Source organism: Hylobates moloch, unplaced genomic scaffold, assembly GCF_009828535.3.
Source record: "Hylobates moloch isolate HMO894 unplaced genomic scaffold, HMol_V3 SCAFFOLD_22, whole genome shotgun sequence".
NCBI classification, from domain to species: Eukaryota; Metazoa; Chordata; class Mammalia; order Primates; family Hylobatidae; genus Hylobates; species Hylobates moloch.
In genome coordinates, this window is record NW_026652297.1 from 13,652,126 (window position 1) to 13,678,576 (window position 26,451).

Consider the following 26,451-nt stretch of genomic DNA (forward strand, 5'->3'; position numbering starts at 1 on the left):
CAATCAACTATAAGGCCATTTATGTTTAATTCCCATATAGTATATAAGACTTAGATCAATTAATGTACTTACATGTTTGCTGTGTTATGACATTAATTCATTATGTTACATGTTTTCATAATTGGTGGTTTATATCTAATTGCTCATAATTTAGCAAGATTATTGCTCTTACTTTTGTAGTCACATAATAGCTTCTTTCTTTAGATAAAATGTAATAATCTTCAGATTATAGGATGATGATACTGATCTTGGATCAGTTTATTGTAGTTCAGAGGGGTAATAAGTAATATTTTGTAATGCCTAACAAAATAATCATATAGACAGTAATGTCTTATATGTCTAAGACATTTATAAGTTTGTCGAAGAAACAGAATTATAGTTGAGGTTTTTTTAAGAGTAAACTTTTTGCTTATCTTTCTTTATTCTCATTCCTTGGCTCTGTCTCCTGGTCTCTACTAACTACTCAATAAACATTTGTTGAGTTAATGAATAAGTGAATGTGCTATGCACAGTACTTTTGCCTTTGTCATTATTTTGTGCCTTCTCATATTGGGGATGATTTCAAAGTGATATTTCCAAAAGTGGATAGAATTAGATGGAATTTTATTTGACCTACACTGTTTTAGAAAAAAAGAAAAAAAACTTAATTTTTAAGTAGCCTTTATTTCTGACTACCCTGTAATTTTTTGTTTTCCCAGTAGAGGGATCTGTTTCATTAGTTGTTTCATTAGTAAGAGTATTTACCAATTAAAATTACTTGATGAGATACTAGGGTTTAAAAAGCTGAAGAGAATAAAATCATCTTATGAATTGCCTTGTCTTTTTGCATTACTTACAGCATATCCAAGTTAGTTAATTGGGGACTTTCTCCCCCTTCATTGTTTACTGCGAGATCTGTATCCCAACCAAACTTCCGGACTTAGTCACTTGGGTATTGTTACTTAGCTGATTCTTATCACTTAGTCACTTGGGTATTGTTACTTAGCTGATTCTTATCAGAAGCAGGAAATTGTCAAGTTATGTGTTAAAGTACAACAGAATCTAAAACTGAACAAGAGATTTCCTTTTAGAATTTTATTTTATTGCTAGCTGGTTCCTTACATTTTCCTTAGAGTATAACTACTGACTTGCCAAAAAAGGTCATATTTATCATGACCTATATACACAGCAAACAGTACCCTTCCTCAGAATTTACAAATCATACACAGTATAACTGATTAAATGATGTGACAAACTTGGTGTCATTAATATATAGCTACACCTATAGAATTTATAAAAGTAGTTTGGGAAAGAACATGTTTTCAGGTGTTTTGTCTAGCATTATTCATGTATTTACACTAGCAGTTCTCTAAGAAAGGGTTACTAAAGTGGATCTCTTAAGGGGTCTATGGAGCCAAAACTATTTTCTAATACTAGGATGTTAATTTCTCTTTTCACTGGAGATTCCAGAGGCTACATGAAATTCAATTACATTGTCAGTATTTGTAAGATCTGCAAAACTGTCAATATATATTGAGGAATGATACATAATAGATGGATAAAAACAGGGCCATATATTTTTTTGCTGTTTATTTTACATACAGTAAGATTTACACTGGTCGTTGTGAATAAAATTTGACAAACACTTAAGAGAGTTATGTAATCACTGCCACAATCTAAATAAGAACAGTTCTATCACTCCCTCTCAAGAAACGAAAATAATTGCTTTATGCTTTGTATTCAAACCCATCCCCAATCATTACTTTGTGACAACTATTGATCTATTTTCTGTCCCTATGTAGTTTTGCCTTTTCCAGAATGTTATATGTAGACGCTGAGTCTGGCATTTCCAGTTAACATAATGCATTTGTTTCATTTGTGTTGTTGTGTAAATCAGTAGTTCACTCCTTTTTAGTGCTGAGTAGTCCATTATATGGATGAACCATCATTTATTTAATGAGAACTTTATAAATTTCAAGAAAAACTAAGTTAAACAAGAAAAGAAATTTAATCATAGGAGGTGAGCCAGTAATAAACAATACTCATGTGGTTACATGGTCATTAATGAAAACACTGAATATATATCACTTTGTCAAGACAATGAGGCCAAGAAAGGTTACATGAATGAATACAGTTGGCCCTCAGTATCTAAGGCAGGAGTGTCCAATCTTTTGGCTTTCCTGGGCCACACTGGAAGAATTGTCTTGGGCCACACATAAAATACACTAAACTAATGATAGCTGATGAGCTTAAAATAATCACCAAAAAATCTCATCATGTTTTAAGAACATTTATGAATTTGTGTTGGGCTGCATTCAAAGCCATCCTGGGCCGCATGCAGTCCCCAGGCCACAGGTTGGATAAGGTTAATCTAAGGGAAATCAGTGCCAGTTTCCTCCTCCCCAATACCAAAATCCAGAGATGCTTAAGTCTCTTATATGAAAATGGCCTAGTACTTGTACGTAACCTATGCACAACCAACCTCCTGTATATGTTAAGTCATCTCTAGATTACTTATAATACCTAATATAATAAAATGTGAATAGTTTCTTCACTGTATTGGGTTTTTTGTTTGTATATTTTAATTAGTGTATTTTTTTTCCAGAATATTTTTTACCTGTGGTTGGTTGAATCTGTGGATGCAGAACCAGAGATGTGGAGGGCTGACTGTATCTTCATTTATCTTAATAGAAATGAACTAAGAGATAATATGTATATATTATTTAGATATGTATCTATAAAGAATATCAGAAGAAACCTGTTTATACATTTAGCCAACTCTGGCTGGATCAATAAAACCACCCATCTTTTCACTTTATAAACTCTTAGCTCCCAGAATGCTCCACATAAACAATTTATTTTTAAATGTAATATAAAAACAAACGGCCTGCCTTGAACTCTAAAGGTGTAAAGAACAAAAAGAATAATGATCCTGGGGACAGGCCAGGTGTCAGGTATAAAACAGGACAGATCCAGAGAAGCAACATAAGAAATTTACACCCACTGGTTGTAGGATAGAGACTAAGGATTCTGGTCTTATTCTCCTCACAAAGGGTGATGCCAAAAAGGGAAGCATAATATTTGGGGAGAGCTTACTGATGTATCTGTCATGCATTGTGAAGGTTCTGGGAATTATCTTCCTGAGACGTGGAAGCAGAGATTTTATTCAACCTAAACCACCTCTAACTCCTAAGTGCTGTGCGAAAGAACTGTTATGAATAAAGAAACGTGACCTTTACCTAAGGAGAGAGAACTGACCTAGGTAACTTGACCCTCAAAAATAAAATGGGAGTCACAAACTAGAAACCAGAGGCATGACAGGAAAAGTGTAAGATATGAGCTATCCTTTATTTCCCTTTTACTATTATCTCTAAATTGCTTCCATATTTGGTTACATGGACTGTAAGGTGGAGGGCACTAGGAAGATGGTCTAGATTCTCCAATTTTCAAAAGCTGGAGAAAAACCCCCAAAGGATTGTGAAGGTTAAAACAACTTTAAAGATGCAAAGTAAAATATAGTCTCTGAGATCTGATTCAAGGAAAAAATGAGAATAGGAACCAGGCCAGGCCTGAGAAAGATCTATGAGGCTTAACATAGACAGGGGTGTCCAATCTTTTGGTTTCCCTGGATCATACTGGAAGAATTGTCTCAGGCCACACGTAAAATACACTAACGATAGCTGATTAAGAAAAAAAAAAAAAAAAAAGCTCATAATGTTTTAAGAAAGTTTACAAATTTGTGTTGGGCCACATTCAAAGCTGTCCTGGGCTGCATGCAGCCCATAGGTTGGACACGCTTGACCCAGAACATGCCACACTGTTCTCACATAAACTGAAGCAATGCTCCACATTTTATACTATGTTTACATATTACATATGAATACATTTGATAAATTACAAATGTACAATATTTCACCTTAGGCAACTTGTTTATCTTACCCTAGTTTTCAGCCCTGTTTGGCTGGCCCTATAAGCAAAATATGCTTATAATATATTCAATTTCCCTCCTAGCCACACACTTGGGTTGTAGCCACTGCTCTGCCGTTAGTGATCACTCAGGGCCTGTCATACCAACCTCCCAGAAACTCCATCTCCTTATCTACAAAATAAGGGAATTGAACTGGATAATATAAAAAAGTCTCTTTTATTGTCAAAATTACAATTTCAATTTTTTGAACTAAACAAACTCAGTTTTATTTTCTAAGTTTTTCATTACATTAAACCCTCATTATTCTGATCCTTACCCTTCTAATCTAATTATCGTATTTCAATGTCACTCCAAGTTATACATATTTCCAAAATAACATACACAAACTAACACAGAGGACACTAAGACTATAATTTCCCCGTGCTTTACATTATTAATAAGGTTTAGATTGTGTCATCTCTTCTAGTAAGCATATTCATAAAACCTGAATATGCTTACTTGAATGTTCTCTCCAAATCTCATGTTGAAATTTGATCCCCATGTTGGAAATGGGGCCTAATGGGAGGTGTTTGGGTCGTGGGAGTGGATACCTCATGAATACATTACTGCCATCCCTCTTGAGTGAGTTCACATACATAAAACCTGTGTTAACCTGAAATATCAGACATATTTAACCTATGATTAATCATAACATTTGAGTATTTTTCATATTAATTGCTGCACTTAATTCCAATTCCCCCTCATGCCTTCCATGAGCTTATGTCATTTTTATCACAAAATGGTTTTAGGACTCTACCACTTAGCCCTTGATACGGTTTGGATTTGTGTATCCACCCAGATCTCATGTCGAATTGTAATCTCCAGGTGACTGGAGGTGACTGTGAGGTGACTGGATCATGGGGGCAGATTTCCCCCCTTGTTGTTCTGTGATAGCTGTTGTTCCATGATGAGTTCTCATGAGACCTGGTTGTTTAAAAGTGTTTGGCTAGGCCGGGCGCAGTGGCTCACGCCTGTAATCCCAGCACTTTGGGAGGCCAAGGTGGGCAGATCACCTGGGCTCAGGAGTTCGAGACCAGCATGGCCTACGTGGTGAAACCCTGTTTCTACTAATAATACAAAAGTTAGCCAGGCGTGGTGATGCACACTTGTAATCCCAGCTACTCGGGAGGCTGAGACAGGAGAATTGCTTGAACCCGGGAGGCGGAGGTTGCAGTGAGCCAAGATGGCTCCACTGCACTCCAGCCTGGATGACAGAGTGAGACTCCATCTCAAAAAAAAAAAAAAAAAAAAAAAAAGAAAAAAGAAAAAGTGTTTGGCACCTTCACCTTCACTTTCTTCCTTCTGCTCTGGTCATGCTTCCTATACAGCCTGAGGAAACTGTGAGCCTTTTAAACCTCTTTTCTTTATAAATTACCCAGTCTCAAGTAGTTCTTTATAGCAACGTGAGAGCAGACTAATACAGCCCTATTCAAGTTTATCATGCCTCCCATTATCATTTTGGCCCATGCATGCCGTAAGACCTACTGGAGTTACAGGGAACCAGTACACTCCATACATTCTTACTTAAAAATCCTGGGTATAAAAGAACTTTGCAACTTCTACAATATTATTGCATAGGCACAACTTCATACACCCTTCCCTACAATACTCTGTGCTTCTGCGATCTATAATTCAAGAAAAAGTACCATCATAAATCCAGTTGTTTGGATTAATTAATGCTACTACATCAACCCCCCACAGACCAAATCATGCCCCTTTTATCTTCTTAATAGGACTCAAATGAATCCTTGTATCTCCATTCTCACTACTACTACCCCTTAGTAGTAATGCGACCTACTTGATGAAGCCTCCTTAAGGTGTGTATTAGTCTGCTTGTGTTGCTACAAAGGAATGCCTGAGGTTAATCTATGAAAAAAAAAGGCTTATTTGGCTCACCATTCTCATGGCAAGAAAGTTCAAGATTGGGCATCTTCATCTGGTGAGGACCTCAGAATGCTTCCATCCATGAGAGATGGCAAAGACAAGCCAGCATGTACACAGATCACATGACAAAAGATGAAGCAAGAGAGAGAATGGGGAGGTGTCAGGCTCTTTTTAACAACTGGCTCCCATAGGAACTAATATAGTGAGAACTCACTTACTCAAGAGGGATGGCAGTAATGTATTCATGAGGGATCCACTCCCACGACCCAAACACCTCCCATTAGGCCCCACTTCCAACATGGGGATCAAATTTCAACATGAGATTTGGAGAGAACTTCAAACCATAGCAAGTGATCTCCCTATTTCAAGTCCCAGTATCTTCTAGCTGGAAGCATTTAGTTGTTACATTATGGGGCAAAAAAGATCTGAAACACAAATTCCTTCTATAAATGTTTGCTAACAGAAGACGAAAGCTAAATAAAAGGTCTCCAATGGATTTTCTTTGAGTTATAATGAACTTACTATTCTTGAGTTCCTCAAAATTAAGGAGAAAAAGAACTCTTCTAACTCTAATGACACCTTTAAAAAATGTATTAGAGGATTCTGGGGAGAAAGCAGAGTAGAAAGCAACAAGAATCTTCTCTCCACCTAGACAACAATTGTACTAGTATAATCTGTCTTATTTAAGTATTTTGGAACTCTGGAGCACATTCTAAGGCTTGCAATTTCCAGGGAAAGGGCTGGAAATAAACTGCTGTTACTTTTAGTCAATTTCAGCTCTTAGTTCAGCAGTGACTATCCATTCCCCAACCCCCAGGCAGACACGCATGTGTTCCACAGCTTTTGGGCAATAAGACCTGTCCTCCAACTATCAGGTATCTATGCTCTGACAGCTAACTGCGTTTTCTGATCACTGAGATACAGACACAGAAGCAGGCACCTATTGTTTCACCTCCCTCCCAATAGCTAGAGGCCACTGCTCCCTGCAGACAGGCTGAAGGGGATTTAAAAGACCAGGGCCTTTTATTTTTATATCTTCATTTTTCTCTTTCTCCCTTTTTGGAAGCCAGACATTAAAGGACTAGGACATTCAGAAGCAACCATATAAATGGGGAATTTAGAAAATCACTGTGCGGCCGGGCGTGGTGGCTCACACCTGTAATCCCAGCACTTTGGGAGGCCGAGGCAGGTGGATCATGAGGTCAGGAGATCGAGACCATCCTGGCTAACACGGTGAAACCCCATCTCTAATAAAAATACACAAAATTAGCCGGGCACAGTGGCGGGAGCCTGTAGTTCCAGCTACTCGGGAGGCTGAGGCAGGAGAACGGCGTGAACCCGGGAGGCGGAGCTTGCAGTGAGCCGAGATCGCGCCACTGCACTCCAGCCTGGGTGAAAGAGTGAGGCTCCATCTCAAAAAAAAAAAAGAAAAAGAAAAAGAAAATCACTGTGCATGTCCAGGAAAAGGCAAAGGCTCAGAAAAGATCTGAGATAGCCTACAACAATCAAAAAACAAAAAGGGCTGGGTGCAGTGGCTCAAACTTGTAATTGCAAGACTTTGAGAGGCCAAAGCAGGAGGACTGCTTGAGCCTAGGAGTTCTAGACAAGCTTGGGCAACATAATGAGACCCTGTCTCTACAAAAACTAAAAAATTAGGCAGGCATAGTGGCACACACTTGTAGTCCTGGCTACTCAGGGAGCTGAGGAAGGAGGATCCTTTGAGCCCAGGAGGTCAAGGCTACAGTGAGCCATGATCATGCCACTGCACTCCAGCCTGAGTGACAAAGCAAGACTCTAAAAACAAAAACAAAAAAAAAAACAAGCACACAAAAAACCCCCAGCAAATCCTGAGGAAAGGAGACAATCTGATTTCCAGTTACCACATTAGCAGATTCAAATGTCCAGTTTTCAACAACAAAAAGGGATACAAAGAAATGGGAAAGTACGGCCTATATGAAAGAAAAAAAAATAAACCAACAGAAACCTTCCCAGAGAAAGATCAGAAGATGGGCCTAATAGACAAAGACTTTAAAAAAGCTATCTTAAAGGTGTTCACAGAACTAAAAGAAGACAGAGAAAGGCAAGAAAACAATGTACAAAGAAAGTAGGAAGATGAGTAAAGAGATAGAAAACCTCAAAAGAGGCTGGGTGTAGTGGCTCACACCTGTAATCCTTGTATTTTGGGAGGCTGAGGCAGAAGGATCACTTGAGCCCAGGAGTTCAAGACCAGTTTGGGAAACAGCAAGACCCTGCTTCTACAAAAAAAAAAAAATTAAAAAATTAGCCAAGCATAGCAGCGCAAGAAGTTCCAGCTACTCAGGAAGCTGAAGCAGGGGGACTGCTAGAGCCCAGGAGTTTGAGGCTGCAGTGAGCCCATGAACCGTGATCACACAACCAAACTCCAACCTGGGTGACAAACTGAGACCCTGTCTTAAAAAAAAAAGAGGAGGGAAAAATCTCAAAGGAAACTAAAAAGAAACTGAGGAGCTCCTGAGGGCAATAACTGAAATGGAAAATTCACTACAGGGATTCAAATAAAGATTTGAGCAAGCAGAACAATCAACAAGTGTGACGACAGGACGACATAAAAAAAAAAAAAGACTGAAGAAAAGTGAGCAGAGGCAAACAGACACTATCAAAAGAACCAACATATACATTATGGGAATGCCAAAAGAAGAGGGGCAAAGAGATTATTTGAAAAACTAATGGCTACCAGCCTGGCCAAACGTGGCGAAACCCCATCTCTACTAAAAACACAAAAATCAGCCAGGCGTGGTGGCATGTGCCTGTAGTTCCAGCTACCTGGGAGGCTGAGGCAGGAGAATTGCTTGAACCTGGAAGGCAGAGGTTGCAGTGAGCCAAGGTCACACCACTGCACTCCAGCCTGGGTGACAGAGCGACACTCGGTCTCAAAAAAGAAAAAATAATGGCTAAAAACCTCCCAAATTTGATGAAAGACATAAATATACATATTCAATAAGCTTAACAGACTCCAAGTAGCATGAACACAAGGAGACGCACAGCAAGACACATTATAATCTATCCAAAAACAGAGACTCTTGAAAGGAGTAAGAGTAATCTGTCACATATAAGGGATCCTCAATGATATTATAAGCAGATTTCTCATCAGCAACTCTGAAGGCCAAAACACAGTGGGCTAATATAGTCTAATAGTCTAATTAACTACCAAAGGGGAGAAGAAAAAAAAACCTGTCAGCTAAGAATCCTATACTGGCAAAATTGTCCTTCAAAAGTGAGGGAAAAATTATGACTTTCCAAAATAAACGTTAAGGAAATTCATTACCACTAGACCTTCTGTGCAAGAAATGTTAAAGGAGCAAACTAAAAAGCAACTGCACAGCAAACAATTAACAAAGCGAAGAGACAGCACACAGAATGGGAGAAAATATTTGCAAACCATACAACTGATAAGGGGTTAATATCCAAAATACATAAGGAACTCCAGACAACTCGGTAGCAAGAAAACAACCTGGTTTTAGAATAGGCAAAAGACGTGAACAAACATTTCTCAAAAAAAGACATGCAAATGGCAACAGATACATAAGAAAATGCTCGGCATCACTAATCATTAGGGAAATGCAATTTAAAACACTAAGATCCATTAGCATAGCTTTTATCAAAAAGAACAATAAAAAGGTTGATGAGGATGCAGAGAAAAGCGAACATTTGCACATTGCTGGTGGGGATGTAAATTAAATTAGTACAGCCATTATGAAAAAAAGCATGGCGGGTCCTCAAAAAACTAAATTAGAGCTACCATATGATCCAGCAATCCCACTTCTGGGTATATATCCAAACAAACTAAATTCAGTATGGCAAAAGAACATCTATATTCCCATGTTCATTGCAGCATTATTCATAATAACCAGGATATGGAATCAACTTAAGTGTCCCATCAATGGATTAATGAAGAAAAAATGTGGTGTATATACACAATGAAATTCAGCCTTAAAAAAGAAGGAAATTCTTTCATTTGCAACAACATAAATGAACCTGGAGGACTTTATGCTAAATTAAATAAGCCGGCAAAGAAAGACATGGTCTCACATACATGCGGAATCTAAAAAAGTTGAACTCATAGAAGCAGAGAGTAGAATGATGCTTACCAGACACTGGGGATAAGCCAGGATGGGAAGTTACTGGTCAAAGGATATCAAGTTTCAGAGAGGAGGAATAAGTTTTGAGGCCTATTGCACAGCACAGTGATTCCAGTCAGTATAAATGTATTACATATTTCAAAATAACTAAGAGTACATTTTAAATGTCTTCGTTATGAAAATGATATGTAAACAAGGTGATGGATATGTTAATTAGCTTGATTTGATAATTTCACATTGTATACATGTGTCAGAACATCCCATTGTACCCCAGAAAAGTATAAGGAATTATGATTTGTCAATTAACAATATTAAATTTAAAACCGGAATAAAGAAATGTTAAGTGGAGTCAAACAGGTTGAAAGGAAAGGATGCTAGACAGTAATTTGAAGCTATATAAAGTAAAAGTAAATGCATGGGCAAGTATAAAAGCTAGTATTACTGTAGCTTTAGTTTGTAACTCTGAGGTTTATTCGGTTTGTAATTTTTTAAACATAACTTGACTACACAACAAAAACATTACTCTAAAAGCTAGTATAATTGTAACTTTAGTTTGTTACTCCACATTTTATTTTCTACATAAGAGACAAATGCATAAAATAACCAAAGGGGGTAGGGATGGAGCTGTACAGGAAGTTACTGTATGTTATTGAAGTTAAGCTGGTATAAATTTAAATTGGAGTGTTTTATCTTCAGAATGTTAAATGTAACCCCCATGGTAACTACAAAAAATAGCTACTGAATAGACACAAAAGGAAATTAGAATGGAATTATTCTATTAAATTCAGCACAAAAGACAGTAACGCAGCAAATGAGTGACAAGAAAGCTGTAAGGCATAAAGAAAACAAATAAAATAACAGCAGTCTCTCCTTATCAGTAATTACTCTAATGTAAATAAACTCTCCAATCAAAAGACAGAGATTGGCAAGATGAATAGAAAAAAATATTCTAAATATATGATATCCATAGGAGACTCACTTTAGATCCAAAGACACAAATAGGTAAAACATGTAAGGAGGGAAAGGCTAGTCCATGCACATAGGAACCATAAGAGAAGTGAGGTGGGCTGTATTAACATCAGACAACATAGACTATAAAACAAGGAGGTGTAAGAGACAAGGAAGGATACTATACATTAATAAAAATTTTAATATAGCAAGAAGATACTATGATAAACATTTAACATGTAATGACAGCCCATCAAAATATATAAAGCAAAAGCTAACAGAATTTAAGGGAGAAACAAGACAGTTCCACAATAATCACTGGAAAATTCAATACCTGACTCTCAATAATGGGCAGAATAATCAGACAAAAGAGGAAAGAGGACTTAACACTATAAACCAATAAGCTGTATCAGAGAACACTATCCAACAACACAAATCATATTCTTCTCAAGTGCACATGGGACATTTATATTATTACAGCACCCGACATTCTGCCATTGAAATTGGTTGTTTAAATAATTGTCTTTCGTAGCAAGCTCTTAGAGGAAACAGCCTTGTTTCATTTTGTATCCCTAGCACCTCAACAGAATATCATAAACGTGGTTTTTAGCATTTACAAAATTATGAGTTTCAGCTCCTTTCACACAGTGTTTCAGTCCTCAGTCTAGCATGCCCTTCCCCTCTCAGCAAACTTCTACGTATTTTTAAGACCCAATTCACATATTTTCTTTGCACCATGTGCCAAGATATCTCTGAGTAGTCAGTCACTCCCTTCTCTGTGATTCTACCCAACTTCTGCCTCTCTCTTACTGTCTTAGTCCATTTTGTGCTGCTATAACAGAATATCTGAGATTGGGTGATTCATAAAGGATAGAAATTTATTTCCTCATAGTTCTGAAGGGTGGGAAGTTCAAGATCAAGACACCAGCATCTGGTGAAGGCCTTCCTGCTACATGACAAGGAGGAAGGCATCAAATATCTGGGGAAGAGCGGGGGGAGAGTCACGGATCCCATTCCTAAAATAACAGCATTAATTCATTCATGAGTGTAGTGTCCCCAAGACCCAAACACCTCCCATTATGCCCCACCTCCCAACACCACTGCATCAACTTTCCAACACATTAACTTTGGGGTACATATTCAAACCACAGCACTATACTGTACATATCCCACTGAATCTGAAATTCTCTTGTAATGTTCTTATAATTTTTGTACCTTCACATGCAGAAACCATTAGTAGAAAAGAAAGAGAAGAAATCTAAATCCAACTGTAATACTTTAGTGACTCTGGTAGACTGCTCTGGCTGCCATCAAATCAGAATCTTCAGTCCTCGCCAAAAGAGATTTATCTTTCTTCAGATGCCATTCGGAAACCATTACAAATACGCAGTCCTTCAGCTGAAAGCAAGAGACCTGAATGGTTCTACCAGCATCTGGAAGTAGCAGTAATAGCAGCAGCGCACTGGCAGGAGTGTCCATGAAGTCTCCAAATCAGAGTCTCTGCTGTGGCTTGTCCAGATCAGCACCAGTTAAACCTTTGCATCCAAATGCTACTACTAGAGGCTGACTGTGGTACCAGAGAAATGTTTGGCTGAAAGAAGCACAGCTTTACAAGGGTGTTTATATTTGATTTGTGTTTATATCTGAGGCAGGTATTGTAATATAAAGGAATCCATTACCCATGTCCTACAAATGATCTCTAGCCATTTTATGATCATGTTCTCTGTAAAGCTCTTCAAGATCTCAGTGAGAGCTTTGTAAGAATTATCTTCTCATGCCTTTCCTTCTGAAGAGCATATTCTATTTTCCTGTCAGTTTGACATGGAGGAAGTCCACATCACATGCCGTTCTTTTCTAGTTACATGATGTGCCTTTCTAGCTTTGTCTAGTTTATAGCACCTTAGCGTTAACCGTTCGGTTTTATCTCGCACAGGGAAACATTCTAAATCTTTCATAAGACATTTCTGAAATCTTATAAGCTACTTAAGCTACATTATCAGTTTTATTGCAAAGATGTTTTGTATTTTAGCCAAATCTTTTTATAGTAAGAGTTTAGAAGTATTTTACACACCAAAATGGTTGCTGTATTATGGCATGTGTCTCCTATTTAGATGGTTATTCTATAGCAAATAGAATTTAAAGACATTTAGTGATATCTTCATTGTCAAAACCTTTAATAAAAGTGGAAATGTTTTGAAATGCTTTTTTCTTGATACCACTGCATCCACTTTTTTTTTTTTTTGAGAGGGAGTCCGCTCTATCACCCAGGCTGGCATGATCCCCGCTCACTGGAACCTCCGCCTCCCGGGTTCAAGTGATTCTCATGCCTCAGCCTCCCCGAATAGGTGGGATCACAGGCAACCAATACCACACCCAGCTAATTTTTGTATTTTTAGTAGAGACGGGGTTTCACCATGTTGGCCAGGCTGGTCTTGAACTCCTGGCCTCAAGTGATCTGCCCGCCTTGGCCTCCCAAAAGTGCTGGGATTACAGGTGTGAGCCACTGCACCCCACCAACAGCCACCTGCTTCTGACTGTCCACACTTCATGATAAAATGAGAGCTCTGCAAAAATGTTAGCCTTTTTCTTGTAAATATAAACAAGGGAAAGCTGTTTCTTCAAATAGTAACTTTTTGTTAAGCCAGTTCTTCAGAAAGTATTTGTCAAGTATTTAGTCATCCCTATTATGATATTAGATAATACAGCTTTTTAGGATGCTTAGATCTCAATTTACTGTGAAAAACAATTGTAATCAATATTTTATATTTATGGTGAGAATTTCAACTAGCTTCTGATCAATTTTTACAAAAAATTTTCAAATCATATTAACCATTAAAAATGTATAATAACTCAGTTCTTCTCAGTTTATGGGAACATCTATGTTAATGTGAAAATAATCAATTTAGAATTGTGATTAAATTGAGCATTTGTCTAAAAAAGGTGAAAAGACAATCTGCTGAATGGGAGAAAATATGTGCACTATTCAACAAGTGACTAATACCTAGAATATACAAGAAACTCAAACAACAAAAACAAAAACCCCACCAATAATCCCATTTAAAAGTAGGCTAAGGACATGAATAGATATTTTTCAAAGGAAGGCATACAAATGGCAAAAAAGTATATGAAAAAATGCTCAACATCACTAATCATTAGGGAAATGCAAATAAAAGCCACATGAAATATCATTTCGCCCAAGTTAAAATGGCTATAATTTAAATAACAAAAAAGGCCAGGTGTGGTGGCTCACATCTGTAATCTCAGCACTCTGGGAGGCCAAGGCAGGTAGATCACTTGAGGTCAGGAGTTTCAGACCAGCCTGGCCAACATATGGCAAAACCCCATCTCTACTAAAAATACAAAAAATTAGCCGGGCATGGTGGTGCATACCTGTAGTCCCAGCTACTTGGGAGGCTGAGACAGGAGAATCACTTGAACCTGGGAGGCAGAGGTTGCAGTGAGCTGAGATCACACCACTGCACTCCAGCCTGGGCGACAGTGATTCTGTCTCAAAATAATAAATAAAAGTAAAACAAAAGACAAAAAAGACACTGGTAAGGATATAGAAAAAAGGGAACTCTTATACAGTGTTGGTAAGAATGTAAATTAGTACATACTTTTCGGAAAACAGTATGAAAATTTCTCAAAAAACTGAAAACAGAACTACCACAAGATCCAGCAATCCCACTACTGGGTAGTTATCCAAAGGAGAAGAAATCAGTATATCAAAGGGATACCTGCACTTGCATGTTTATTGTAGCACTATTCACAATAGCAAATATATGTAATCAACATAAGTGTTCATCAACGGATGTATGGGGCCAGGCACAGTGCTAGGTCTGTAATCCTAGCACTCTGGGAGGCCGAGGCAGGAGGACTGCTTGAGCCCAGGAATTTGAGACCAGTTTGGGCAACATAGTGAGACTCCCGTTTCTACAAAAAAAAAAATTTTGTTTAATTAGCCAGGTGTGGTGGGGTATGCTTGTGGTCCCAGCTACTCACTGCAGTGAGCCATGACTGCACCACTGCACTCCAGCCTGGGTGACAGAGTGAGACCCTGTCTTTAAAAACAAAACAAAACAAAACAAAAAACAGATTAATGGATATATGTGTTATATATACACAATGGAATACTATTTGGCCATTAAAAAAGAATGAAATCATGTCATTTGCAGCAACATGGATGGACCTGGAGATCATTATGTTAAGTGAAATAAGCCAGGACTAGAAAGACAAATATAATATGTTCTAACTCATTCAGTGGGTTTAAAAGATGATCTCCTGGAGGTAGACAGTAGAACGACAGACACCAAAGTCTGAGAAGGGTACATGGGCGGTAGGTAATGAGGTTGGTCAATGTATACAAACATATTGTTAAAGAGAAAGTATAAAAATTCTAATATTCTATAGCAGAGTAGGGTGACTATAGTTAGCAAAACTGTATATTTCGAAGTAGATAGAAGAGAGGACTTTAAATGTTCCCAACACATAGAAATGATAAATACTCAAGGTGATAGATATCCCAAACACCCTGACTTGATCATTACACATCCTATGTAACAAAATGTCACATGTGCCTCATAAATATGTAAAATATTATGTATCAATAAAAAACAAAAAACAGGAAAGGAGAAGAGAAGCAAAGAAAAAGGATGGCAAACAAAGCAAGATGACAAAAATCTAGATATATCATAATTAAAATAGATGTGAATGAATTTAACTCATTTGTAACAGAAAATAACAAAAATAACATACAGGCTGGGCATGGTGGCTCATGCCTGTAATACCAGCACTTTGGGAGGCCAAGGTGGGAGGATCACCTAAGGTCAGTCAGGAGTTAGAGACCAGCCTGGTCAACATGACAAAACCCTGTCTCTACTAAAAATGCAAAAATTAGCAGAGTGTGGTGGTACGCACCTGTAATCCCAGCTACTTGGGAGGCTGCAGCACAAGAATCACTTGAACCCAGGAGGCAGAGGTTGCAGTGAGCCGAGATTGTGCCACTGCACTCCAGCCTGGGCAACCAAGCAGACTCTGTCTCAAAAAGTAAATAATATAAAATAAAATAAAAACAACATACAAATTCAACTAAAGCTGTTTATAAAAGTGAACTAAAACATTAACAGAGAAAAGATGAAAAAAATAAATTCTGGCAAACCTTTTTTTTAAAAAGGTGGTATGGCAATTTTTTTAAAAAGGTGGTATGCCAATTTTAACATCAGACAAAACAATTTTATTGCAACTTTAAAAGGTATGGAAACATGATATTATATAATAATAAAATAAACTAAAAACATACCAAAGCCTTATATACACCTAACAAAATAAGGCAAAAAGAGAATTCCAAGAAAAAAATTAATCTTCAACCACTGCATGAGCCTCTAATTTACTTACGTTAGCAACTGATAGATCAGAATGTCCGAACACCAGTAAGTATACACAATATTTGATCCACAAAGTTTGATCTAACAGTTATATAAAGAACCCTCCACCAAACAAAAAATAAAAATATAATTATTTTCAAGTACATACGAAACATTTTCAAAATAAAGTCACAGCGAAAAACAAAAAAATTTTCAAGGAACTTTTATCTAAGACCACCTTCTCTAACCAAGATATAATGTTGAAATCACCATTTTCAAATATTTGTTAACTTAGAAATGAACTTCTAAATTTAAAATGATAAACGATAAAAATCAGAACTGAATGACAATAAATGTACCACACCATCAAAATGTGGAGCTCAGCTAACATTACAGTCTTAATGCTCTTGAAACAAAACAGTAAGACTGAATATGCTTAACTAATATATTCTCAATCAAGAAACTAGAAAAAAAGAGCAAACCTAAAGAAAACACAAGTATGTTAATCTTCTTAAATTTTTTCTATATTTTATGATGTTTTGACATCTTGGGCCCTACAAACCTGGGAGGGACTGCACCTCCCAGGGTTACTTCCTAGAGATAGCAAGCAACTTGCCTCTGAAAACACCTTTGATATGCAACCAAGCAATCTAGAGTCTATACCACAACCATCTTTAAATAACTCTCGGCTGGGCGGATCTGGAGGTCAGGAGATCGAGACCATCCCGGCTAATATGGTGAAACCCCGTCTCCACTAAAAAAATACAAAAAATTAGCCGGGCATGGTGGCGGGCCCCTGTAGTCCCAGCTACTGGGACAGGAGAATGACGTGAACTACTCAGCTACTGAGACAGGAGAATGGCGTGAACCTGGGAGGCGGAGCTTGCAGTGAGCCGAGATCGTGCCACTGCACTCCAGCCTGGGCAACAGAGCGAGACTCCGCCGCAAAAAAATAATAATAATAATAACTCTCACACACCAAGCCAGTATTCCTTCTGCCCTAACACACCCCAGGGCCAGGTACCAGACAACCAGGGACCACACCTATAACCCCGAACCCACCAAAATTATTATTCAAATTATCCAATCTGAAATGTACTCAAGCTTGCCTACCCTGTCCAAAATTATTCAAATTATCCAGTCTGAAATGTACTCAAGCTTGCCTACCCTGTCTTGCCCATTCTTTTTCTTTTTTCTTTTCTTTTTTTTTTTTTTAGTTGCTGTTGTTCTTTTTGAGACAGAGTCTTGCTCTGTTACCAAGCTGGAGGGCAATGGCACAATCTCGGCTCACTGCAACTTCGCCTCCCAGGTTCAAGCGATTCTTCTGCCTCAGCCTCCCAAGTAGCTGGGACTACAGGCACGTGCCACCACACCCAGCTAATTTTTGTATTTTTTGTAGACAGGGTTTCACCAGGTTGGCCAAGATAGTCTCGATCTCTTGACCTCGTGATCCGCCCACCTCGGCCTCCCAAAGTGCTGGGATTACAGGCGTGAGCCACCGCGCCCAGCCGCCCACTCTCTTCCACAGAAACCACAATATAGGCTCTGGCCTATGCTTTTCTCCTCCTCCTGCTTCCTGATCAACCTTGGTTCTTTCCCATGGGGCCTTCGATGACATGCCTGCCTCCTGTTTCTACAGTGAGTACAAAACTCTTCCTGCATGACAGTCTTTTTGGTCTCTGTATGTCTTACCATACGCCATATTTTGAGACAATAAGGGAAATAAATAGCAGCAATTAACGAACTGGAAAATTAGAAAAAGATACCCCAGAGTAGAGAAGAGTTTCTCAAACTTAAGAATCAAAAAGCATAAACCACAAAGGAAAAGATATTATGGAAAAGGATAAGTACATTAATTCCTCTTATTTCTTCAAAATCAGCTTTGAGATATAACTCACCTACAAAACTAATTTTAAGTATACAGTTTAATGAGTTTTGACAAATGTATACAGTCGTGTAACCCACACCACCATCAAGATCTGAAACACTTCCATCACCCAAAAAAGTTATATTACGCTCCTTTACAGTCATTTCTCTCCAGACTGGCAATCACTGATAGGCTGTCATCAGTTTGCCTTTTCTTGAATTCCATACAAATGGAATCATATAGTTAACTATGTTAAAGTGAAAACTGTTTATCACATCCCCATTATAAAAAAAAAATCAGTTTGCCGGGCACAGTGGCTCATGCCTATAATCCTAGCACTTTGGGAGGCCCGAGGCGGGTGGATCACCTGAGGTCAGGAGTTCAAGACCAGCCTGACCAAGATGGAGAAACCCCATCTTTACTAAAAATACAAAATTAGCGGGGCTTGGTGGCACATGCCTGTAATCCCAGCTACATGGGAGGCTGAGGCAGGAGAATTGCTTGAACCCAGGAGGTGGAGGTTGCGGTGAGCCGAGATAGTAGTGCCACTGCACTCCAGCCTGGGCAACAGAGTGAAACTCCATCTCAAAACAAAACAAAACAAATCAGCTTATTTCTGAAAAATATAAAAAAGTACTAATAAGATTAAAAAATCTAGCAAAATTAGGATTATAGCAGAATGCAGGAAACAACTTATCAGACACAGAACTGAGCAGGTGGCAGGATGGAATTGGAACTTTTGCATTCCAGGGGAAGTAGGATTTACACTTACTGTAGAAATGAGTTTGCCTTTCCTGCCCTGAGTGTCTCTGGACATTTACAGTACCTCAATGGTTTCAAAATGTTTGCTTTGCCAATCTGGGATTCACCTTAACGTCACCTCAAACTAAAGGACTCGTTTAATGGTGAAGAAAATACAACATTAAGCACATGACCATGGCATCCACTGGTCCTACACCACATACCACATCACCTAGAAACTGTCAGGCTAACAAAATCATAAAGTGGTGCATTAAATTAAAAGCTCGATTAAGAAGTCATTCTGCTGGTCATTTGGGATGCAGCATATGCACTGAACCAATGGCTAGGGTATTATATCCCTACTACCTGAGATGCACAGGTTTAGAAACCAAGGGGTAGAGAAGTTAGATTGACTCTTCACCATCACTCCCAGTAACTCACTTATAGCATGTGGATTTCCTATCTCCACAATTTAAAATCTCTGCTGTACTAGAGATCCTGAGGGTAATGCTTCCACAGTAGGGGTTCACGGAGCCTAAAACCACAACCACCACTTGGTCACTATGGGCTTCTCATACTGATGAACAAGCAGGCAAAGAAAGGAATAAATATACTAGCAGTGATAAATGACCCTGATTATTAGGATATGTTGTACACAATGGGATTAGGGATCAATCTGTCTGGAATGCAGGGTATTTCCATGCTTGCTAATAGGGTAAACAGGAAATTACAGCAACCATGGCTCAAAACAGGCAAGGCAACTAAAGGCTCAAGTCCCACAAGGATGAAAGCCTAAAGGACACAAGCAACTTAAACCAGCTTAAATGCTGGCCCAGCATAAAGGAAATCTAGAATAGGTAGTAAAAGAAGGTAACGATGAATAGTAATTCCTGCCTCAATACCAGTTGCAGCAGCAGGTACCACTGGCTTATATCACTAACCCTTCTCAAATTTCCATGGAAGATGTCAAGACTTGGTGATGGATTAGAATCAATGTAGGGTTTAAGTCAATCTGAGCAAAGCAAGATGTAGATTCTATCAAAAGTCTCATGCCTCAAAAACAAAGATAGAGAGATGGGACTTAAAACTAAAAAGCTTCTACACAGCAAAAGACACAATCAGCAGAGTAAACAACCCACAGAGTGGGAGAAAATCTTCACCATCTATACATCTGACAAAGGACTAATATCCAGAATCTATGAGGAACTCAAATCAGCAAGAAAAAAACAATCCCATCAAAAAACAGGCTAAGGACATGAATAGACAATTCTCAAATGAAGATATATAAATGGCCAACAAACATATGAAAAAATGTTCAACATCACTAATTACCAGGGAAATGCAAATCAAAACCACAATGTAGTACCACCTTACTCCTGCAAGAATGGCCACAATCAAAAAATAGATGTTGGTGTGGATGTGGTGAAAAGGGAACTCTTTTACACTGTTTGTGGGAATGTGAACTAGCATGGAGATTCCTTGAAGAACTGAAAGTACATCCAGCAATCCCACTCCTGTGTATCTACCCAGAGGAAAAGAAGTTATTATATGAAAAAGATACTTGCACATGCATGTTTACAGCAGCACAATTCACAACTGCAAAAATATGGAACCAGCCCAAATGTCCATCAATTAATGAGTGGGTAAAGAAAATATGGTGTGTGTATATATATATATATACACCATGGAATATTACTCAGCCATAAAAAGAAACAATGGCATTTGCAGCAACCTGGATAGAACTGGAGACCATTATTCTAACTGAAGTAACTCAGGAATGGAAAACCAAACATCGTATATTCACCATTCATAAGTGGGAGCTAAGCTACGAGGATGCAAAAGCATATGAATGATAAGGGTGGTGGCGTGAGGGATAAAAGACTACACACTGGGTACAGTGTACATTGATGTTGGGTGATGGTTGTACCAATCTCAGAAATCACCACTAAAGAACTTACTCATGTAATCAAACACCATCGATTCCCCAAAAACCTATTGAAATAAAGTATTTTAAAAGTCTCATGTATAATCTTCATGCTCTCAGTCTCTCCTTTGAGTCTAGTTGTATTAATTGCCTAATGCTGTGTAACAATAGTGGCTTAAAACAACACAAATTTGTGATCTTACAGTTCTAGAGGTCATTAAGTCTAAAACAGGTCTTACAGGCCTGTTTGGCATTTGCAGCAGCCTGGATGGAGTAGATTACAAAGCTACAATCAAAGCCTGCATTCCTTCAGGAGGCTCTAGAGAAGAATCTATTCTTTGTCTATTCCAGCTCCTAGAAGCTGCTTACATTCCTTTGCTCTTGGCCACATCATCAAGATTTCTGCTTTCAGCATCACATCCCTTTCTTGGACTAATTGATTCCCTCTGATAAGGACTGTTGTGATTACCAGAGCCCACTCCGACAATCCAGGACATCAGTAGCACAGGCAACTGAAAAGAGTCAAACTGGACTTCATCAAAATTAAGATCTTTTTAACATACTTTGTATATGACAGGACACTAAATTAATACAGTGAAAAGGTAACCCACAGAAAGGAATATTTGGAAATCACATCTGATAGGACAGGGATATTCAGAATATATAAAGAACTCTTACAAGTCAACAACAACAACAAAATTCAGTGGTGACTCACACCTATAGTCCCAGCACTTTGGGAGGCTGAGACAGGAGGATCCCTTAAGGCTAAAAGTTCAAGACCTGCTTGGGCAACATAGTGAGACCCCCATCTCTACAAAAAATAAATAAATGAGCCAAGCAGTGGCATGCACCTATAGTCCTAGCTACTCAGGAGGCTGAGACAGGAGGATCACTTGAGCCCAGGAGGATGAGATTGCAATGAGCCATGATTATGTCACTGTATTCCAGCCTGAGTGATACAGTGAGACTGTCTCTAAACAGAATAAAATAAAAACCCAACACAAAAATGGGGAAGGAATTGAATAGACACTTCTCCAAAGAAGATATGCAAACAGTGAATAAGCACATGAAAAGATGATATCACCAGCCATTAGAAAAATCCAAATCAAGGGGTGGAGCCAAGATGGCCGAATAGGAACGGCTCCGGTCTCCAGCTCCCAGCCCCACTGACACAGAAGACGGATGATTTCTGCATTTCTGCTTGAGGTACCGGTTTCATCTCACTAGGGAGTGCCTAACAGTGGGTGCAGGACAGTCGGTGAAGCGGACTGTGCGCGAGCCGAAGCAGGGCGAGGCATTGCCTCACTCGGGAAGCGCAAGGGGTCAGGGAGTTCCCTGTCCTAGTCAAAGAAAGGGGAAACAGACGGCACCTGGAATATCGGGTCAGTCCCATCCTAATACTGCGCTTTTCCAACGGGCCTGGAAAACGGCACACTAGGAGATTGTGTCCCGCACCTGGCTCGGAGGGTCCTATGCCCACGGAGTCTCGCTGAGTGCTAGCACAGCAGTCTGAGATCAAGCTGCAAGGCGGCAGTGAGGATGGGGGAGGGGCGCCCGCCATTGCCCAGGCTTGCTTAGGTAAACAAAGCAGCCAGGAAGCTCGAACTCGGTGGAGCCCACCACAGCTCAAGGAGGCCTGCCTGCCTCTGTAGGCTCCACCTCTGGGGGCAGGGCACAGACAAACAAAAACTCAGCAAGAACCTCCACAGACTTAAAAGTCCCTGTCTGACTGACAGCTTTGAAGAGAGTAGTGGTTCTCCCAGCAAGCAGCTGGAGATCTGAGAACGGACAGACTGCCTCCTAAAGTGGGTCCCTCACCCCTGAGCAGCCTAACTGGGAGGCACCCCCCCAGTAGGGACAGACTGACACCTCATTCAACAGGGTACTCCTCTGAGACAAAACTTTCAGAGGAACTATCAGACAGCTGAATTTGTGGTCTCACGAAAATCCGCTGTTCTGCAGCCATCGCTGCTGACACCCAGCCAAACAGGGTCTGGAGTGGACCTCTAGTAAACTCCAACAGACCTGCAGCTGAGGGTCCTGTCTGGTAGAAGGAAAACTAACAAACAGAAAGGACATCCACACCAAAAACCCATCTGTACATCACCATCATCAAAGACAAAAAGTAGATAAAACCACAAAGATGGGGAAAAAACAGAGCACAAAAACTGGAAACTCTAAAAAACAGAGCACCTCTCCTCCTCCAAAGGAACGCAGTTCCTCACCAGCAATGGAACAAAGGTGGATGGAGGATGACTTTGATGAGTTGAGAGAAGAAGGCTTCAGACGATCAAACTACTCTGAGCTACGAGAGGAAATTCAAAACAATAGCAAAGAAGTTAAAAACTTTGAAAAAAAATTAGAAGAATGGATAACTAGAATAACCAATGGAGAGAAGGGCTTAAAGGAGCTGATGGAGCTGAAAGCCAAGTTTCGAGAACTACGCGAAGATTGCAGAAGCCTCAGTAGCAGATGCAATCAACTGGAAGAAAGGGTATCGCTGATGGAAGATGAAATAAATGAAATGAAGAGAGAAGGGAAGTTCAGAGAAAAAAGAATAAAAAGAAATAAACAAAGCCTCCAAGAAATTTGGGACTATGTGAAATGACCAAACCTACGTCTGATTGGTGTACCTGAAAATGATGGGGAGAATGGAATCAAGTTGGAAAACACTCTGCAAGATATTATCCAGGAGAACTTCCCCAATCTAGCAAGGCAGGCCAGCATTCAGATTCAGGAAATACAGAGAATGCCACAAAGATACTCCTCGAGAAGGGCAACTCCAAGACACATAATTGTCAGATTCACCAAAGTTGAAATGAAGGAAAAAATGTTAAGGGCAGCCAGAGAGAAAGGTCGGGTTACCCACAAAGGGAAGCCCATCAGACTAACAGCTGATCTCTCAGCAGAAACTCTACAAGCCAGAAGAGAATGGGGGCTGATATTCAGCATTCTTAAAGAAAAGAATTTTCAACCCAGAATTTCCTATCCCGCCAAACTAAGCTTCATAAGTGAAGGAGAAATAAAATACTTTACAGACAAGCAAATGCTGAGTGATTTTGTCACCACCAGGCCTGCCCTAAAAGAGCTCCTGAAGGAAGCACTAAACATGGAAAGGAACAACCGGTACCAGCCACTGCAAAAACATGCCAAATTGTAAAGACCATCGAGGCTAGGAAGAAACTATAGCAACTAACGAGCAAAATAACCAACTAACATCATAATGACAGGATCAGATTCACACATAACAATATTAACCTTAAATGTAAATGGGCTAAATGCTCCAATCAAAAGACACAGACTGGCAAACTGGATAACGAGTCAGGACCCATCAGTGTGCTGTATTCAGGAAACCCATCTCACGTGCAGAGACACACATAGACTCAAAATAAAGGGATGGAGGAAGATCTATCAAGCAACTGGAAAACAAAAAAAGGCAGGGGTTGCAATCCTAGTCTCTGATAAAATAGACTTTAAACCAACAAAGATCAAAAGAGACAAAGAAGGCCATTACATAATGGTAAAGGGATCAATTCAACAAGAAGAGCTAACTATCCTAAACACATATGCACCCAACACAGGAGCACCCAGATTCATAAAGCAAGTCCTCAGTGACCTACAAAGGGACTTAAACTCCCACACAATAATAATGGGAGATTTTGACACCCCACTGTCAGCATTAGACAGATCAACGAGACAGAAAGTTAACAAGGATATCCAGGAATTGAACTCAGCTCTACATAAAGTGGACCTAATAGACATCTACAGAACTCTCCACCCCAAGTCAACAGACCACACCACACCTATTCCAAAATTGACCACATAGTTGGAAGTAAAGCTCTCCTCAGCAAATGTAAAAAAACAGAAATTATAACAAACTGTCTCTCAGACCATAGTGCAATCAAACTAGAACTCAGGTTTAAGAAACTCACTCAAAACCACTCAACTACATGGAAACTGAACAACCTGCTCCTGAATGACTATTGGGTACATAATGAAATGAAGGCAGAAATAAAGATGTTCTTTGAAACCAACGACAACAAAGACACAACATACCAGAATCTCTGGGACACATTCAAAGCAGTGTGTAGAGGGAAATTGATAGCACTAAATGCCCACAAGAGAAAGCAGGAAAGATCCAAAATTGACACCCTAACATCACAATTAAAAGAACTAGAAAAGCAAGAGCAAACACATTCAAAAGCTAGCAGAAGGCTAGAAATAACTAAAATCAGAGCAGAACTGAAGGAAATAGAGACACAAAAAATCCTTCAAAAAATTAATGAATCCAGGAGCTGGTTTTTTGAAAAGATCAACAAAATTGATAGACCGCTAGCAAGACTAATAAAGAAGAAAAGAGAGAAGAATCAAATAGATGCAATAAAAAACGAAAAAGGGGATATCACCACTGATCCCACAGAAATACAATCTACCATCAGAGAATACTACAAACACCTCTATGCAAATAAACTAGAAAATCTAGAAGAAATGGATAAATTCCTTGACAAATACACCCTCCCAAGACTAAACCAGGAAGAAGTTGAATCTCTGAATAGACCAGTAACAGGTTCTGAAATTGTGGCAATAATCAATAGCTTACCAACCAAAAAGAGTCCAGGACCTGATGGATTCACAGCTGAATTCTACCAGAGGTACAAGGAGGAGGAACTGGTACCATTCCTTCTGAAACTATTCCAATCAACAGAAAAAGAGGGAATCCTCCCTAACACATTTTATGAAGCCAGCATTGTCCTGATACCAAAACCTGGCAGAGACATAACCAAAAAAGAGAATTTCAGACCAATATCCTTGATGAACATTGATGCAAAAATCCTCAATAAAATACTGGCAAACCGAATCCAGCAGCACATCAAAAAGCTTATCCACCATGATCAAGTGGGCTTCATCCCTGGGATGCAAGGCTGGTTCAACATACGCAAATCAATAAATGTAATCCAGCATATAAACAGAACCAAAGACAAAAACCACATGATTATCTCAATAGATGCAGAAAAGGCCTTTGACAAAATTCAACAACCCTTCATGCTAAAAACTCTCAATAAATTAGGTATTGATGGGACGTATCTCAAAATAATAAGAGCTATCTACGACAAACCCACAGCCAATATCATACTGAATGGGCAAAAACTGGAAGCATTCCCTCTGAAAACTGGCACAAGACAGGGATGCCCTCTCTCACCACTCCTATTCAACATAGTTCTGGCCAGAGCAATCAGGCAGGAGAAGGAAATAAAGGGTATTCAATTAGGAAAAGAGGAAGTCAAATTGTCCCTGTTTGCAGATGACATGATTGTATATCTAGAAAACCCCATTGTCTCAGCCCAAAATCTCCTTAAGCTGATTAGCAACTTCAGCAAAGTCTCAGGATACAAAATTAATGTACAAAAATCACAAGCATTCTTGTACACCAATAACAGACAAACAGAGAGCCAAATCATGAGTGAACTCCCATTCACAATTGCTTCAAAGAGAATAAAATACCTAGGAATCCAACTTACAAGGGATGTGAAGGACCTCTTCAAGGAGAACTACAAACCACTGCTCAATGAAATAAAAGAGGATACAAACAAATGGAAGAACATTCCATGCTCATGGGTTGGAAGAATCAATATCGTGAAAATGGCCATACTGCCCAAGGT

At 39.1% G+C, this 26,451-nt stretch overlaps 1 protein-coding gene across 6 annotated transcripts in view; it reads right to left on the bottom strand.

The window, feature by feature from the left end:
• The window catches only part of NCK1 (NCK adaptor protein 1), a 91,444-nt gene that overhangs the window by 29,054 nt on the left and 35,939 nt on the right, over positions 1 to 26,451 (bottom strand). The window contains exons 2-3 of one of the 6 annotated variants that reach the window (XM_058433349.1): positions 7,995 to 8,085; positions 5,843 to 5,902 (exon numbers count right to left, since the gene is read on the bottom strand). The exons of 3 other annotated variants lie outside the window; for them this stretch is intronic. The gene's annotated coding sequence lies outside the window, so the exon portion shown is untranslated. Of the gene's footprint in view, positions 1 to 2,596; positions 2,693 to 5,842; positions 5,903 to 7,994; positions 8,086 to 26,451 lie in introns of those variants that run through there. 2 more of the 6 variants (XM_058433351.1, XM_058433352.1) reach the window with 2 other exon arrangements.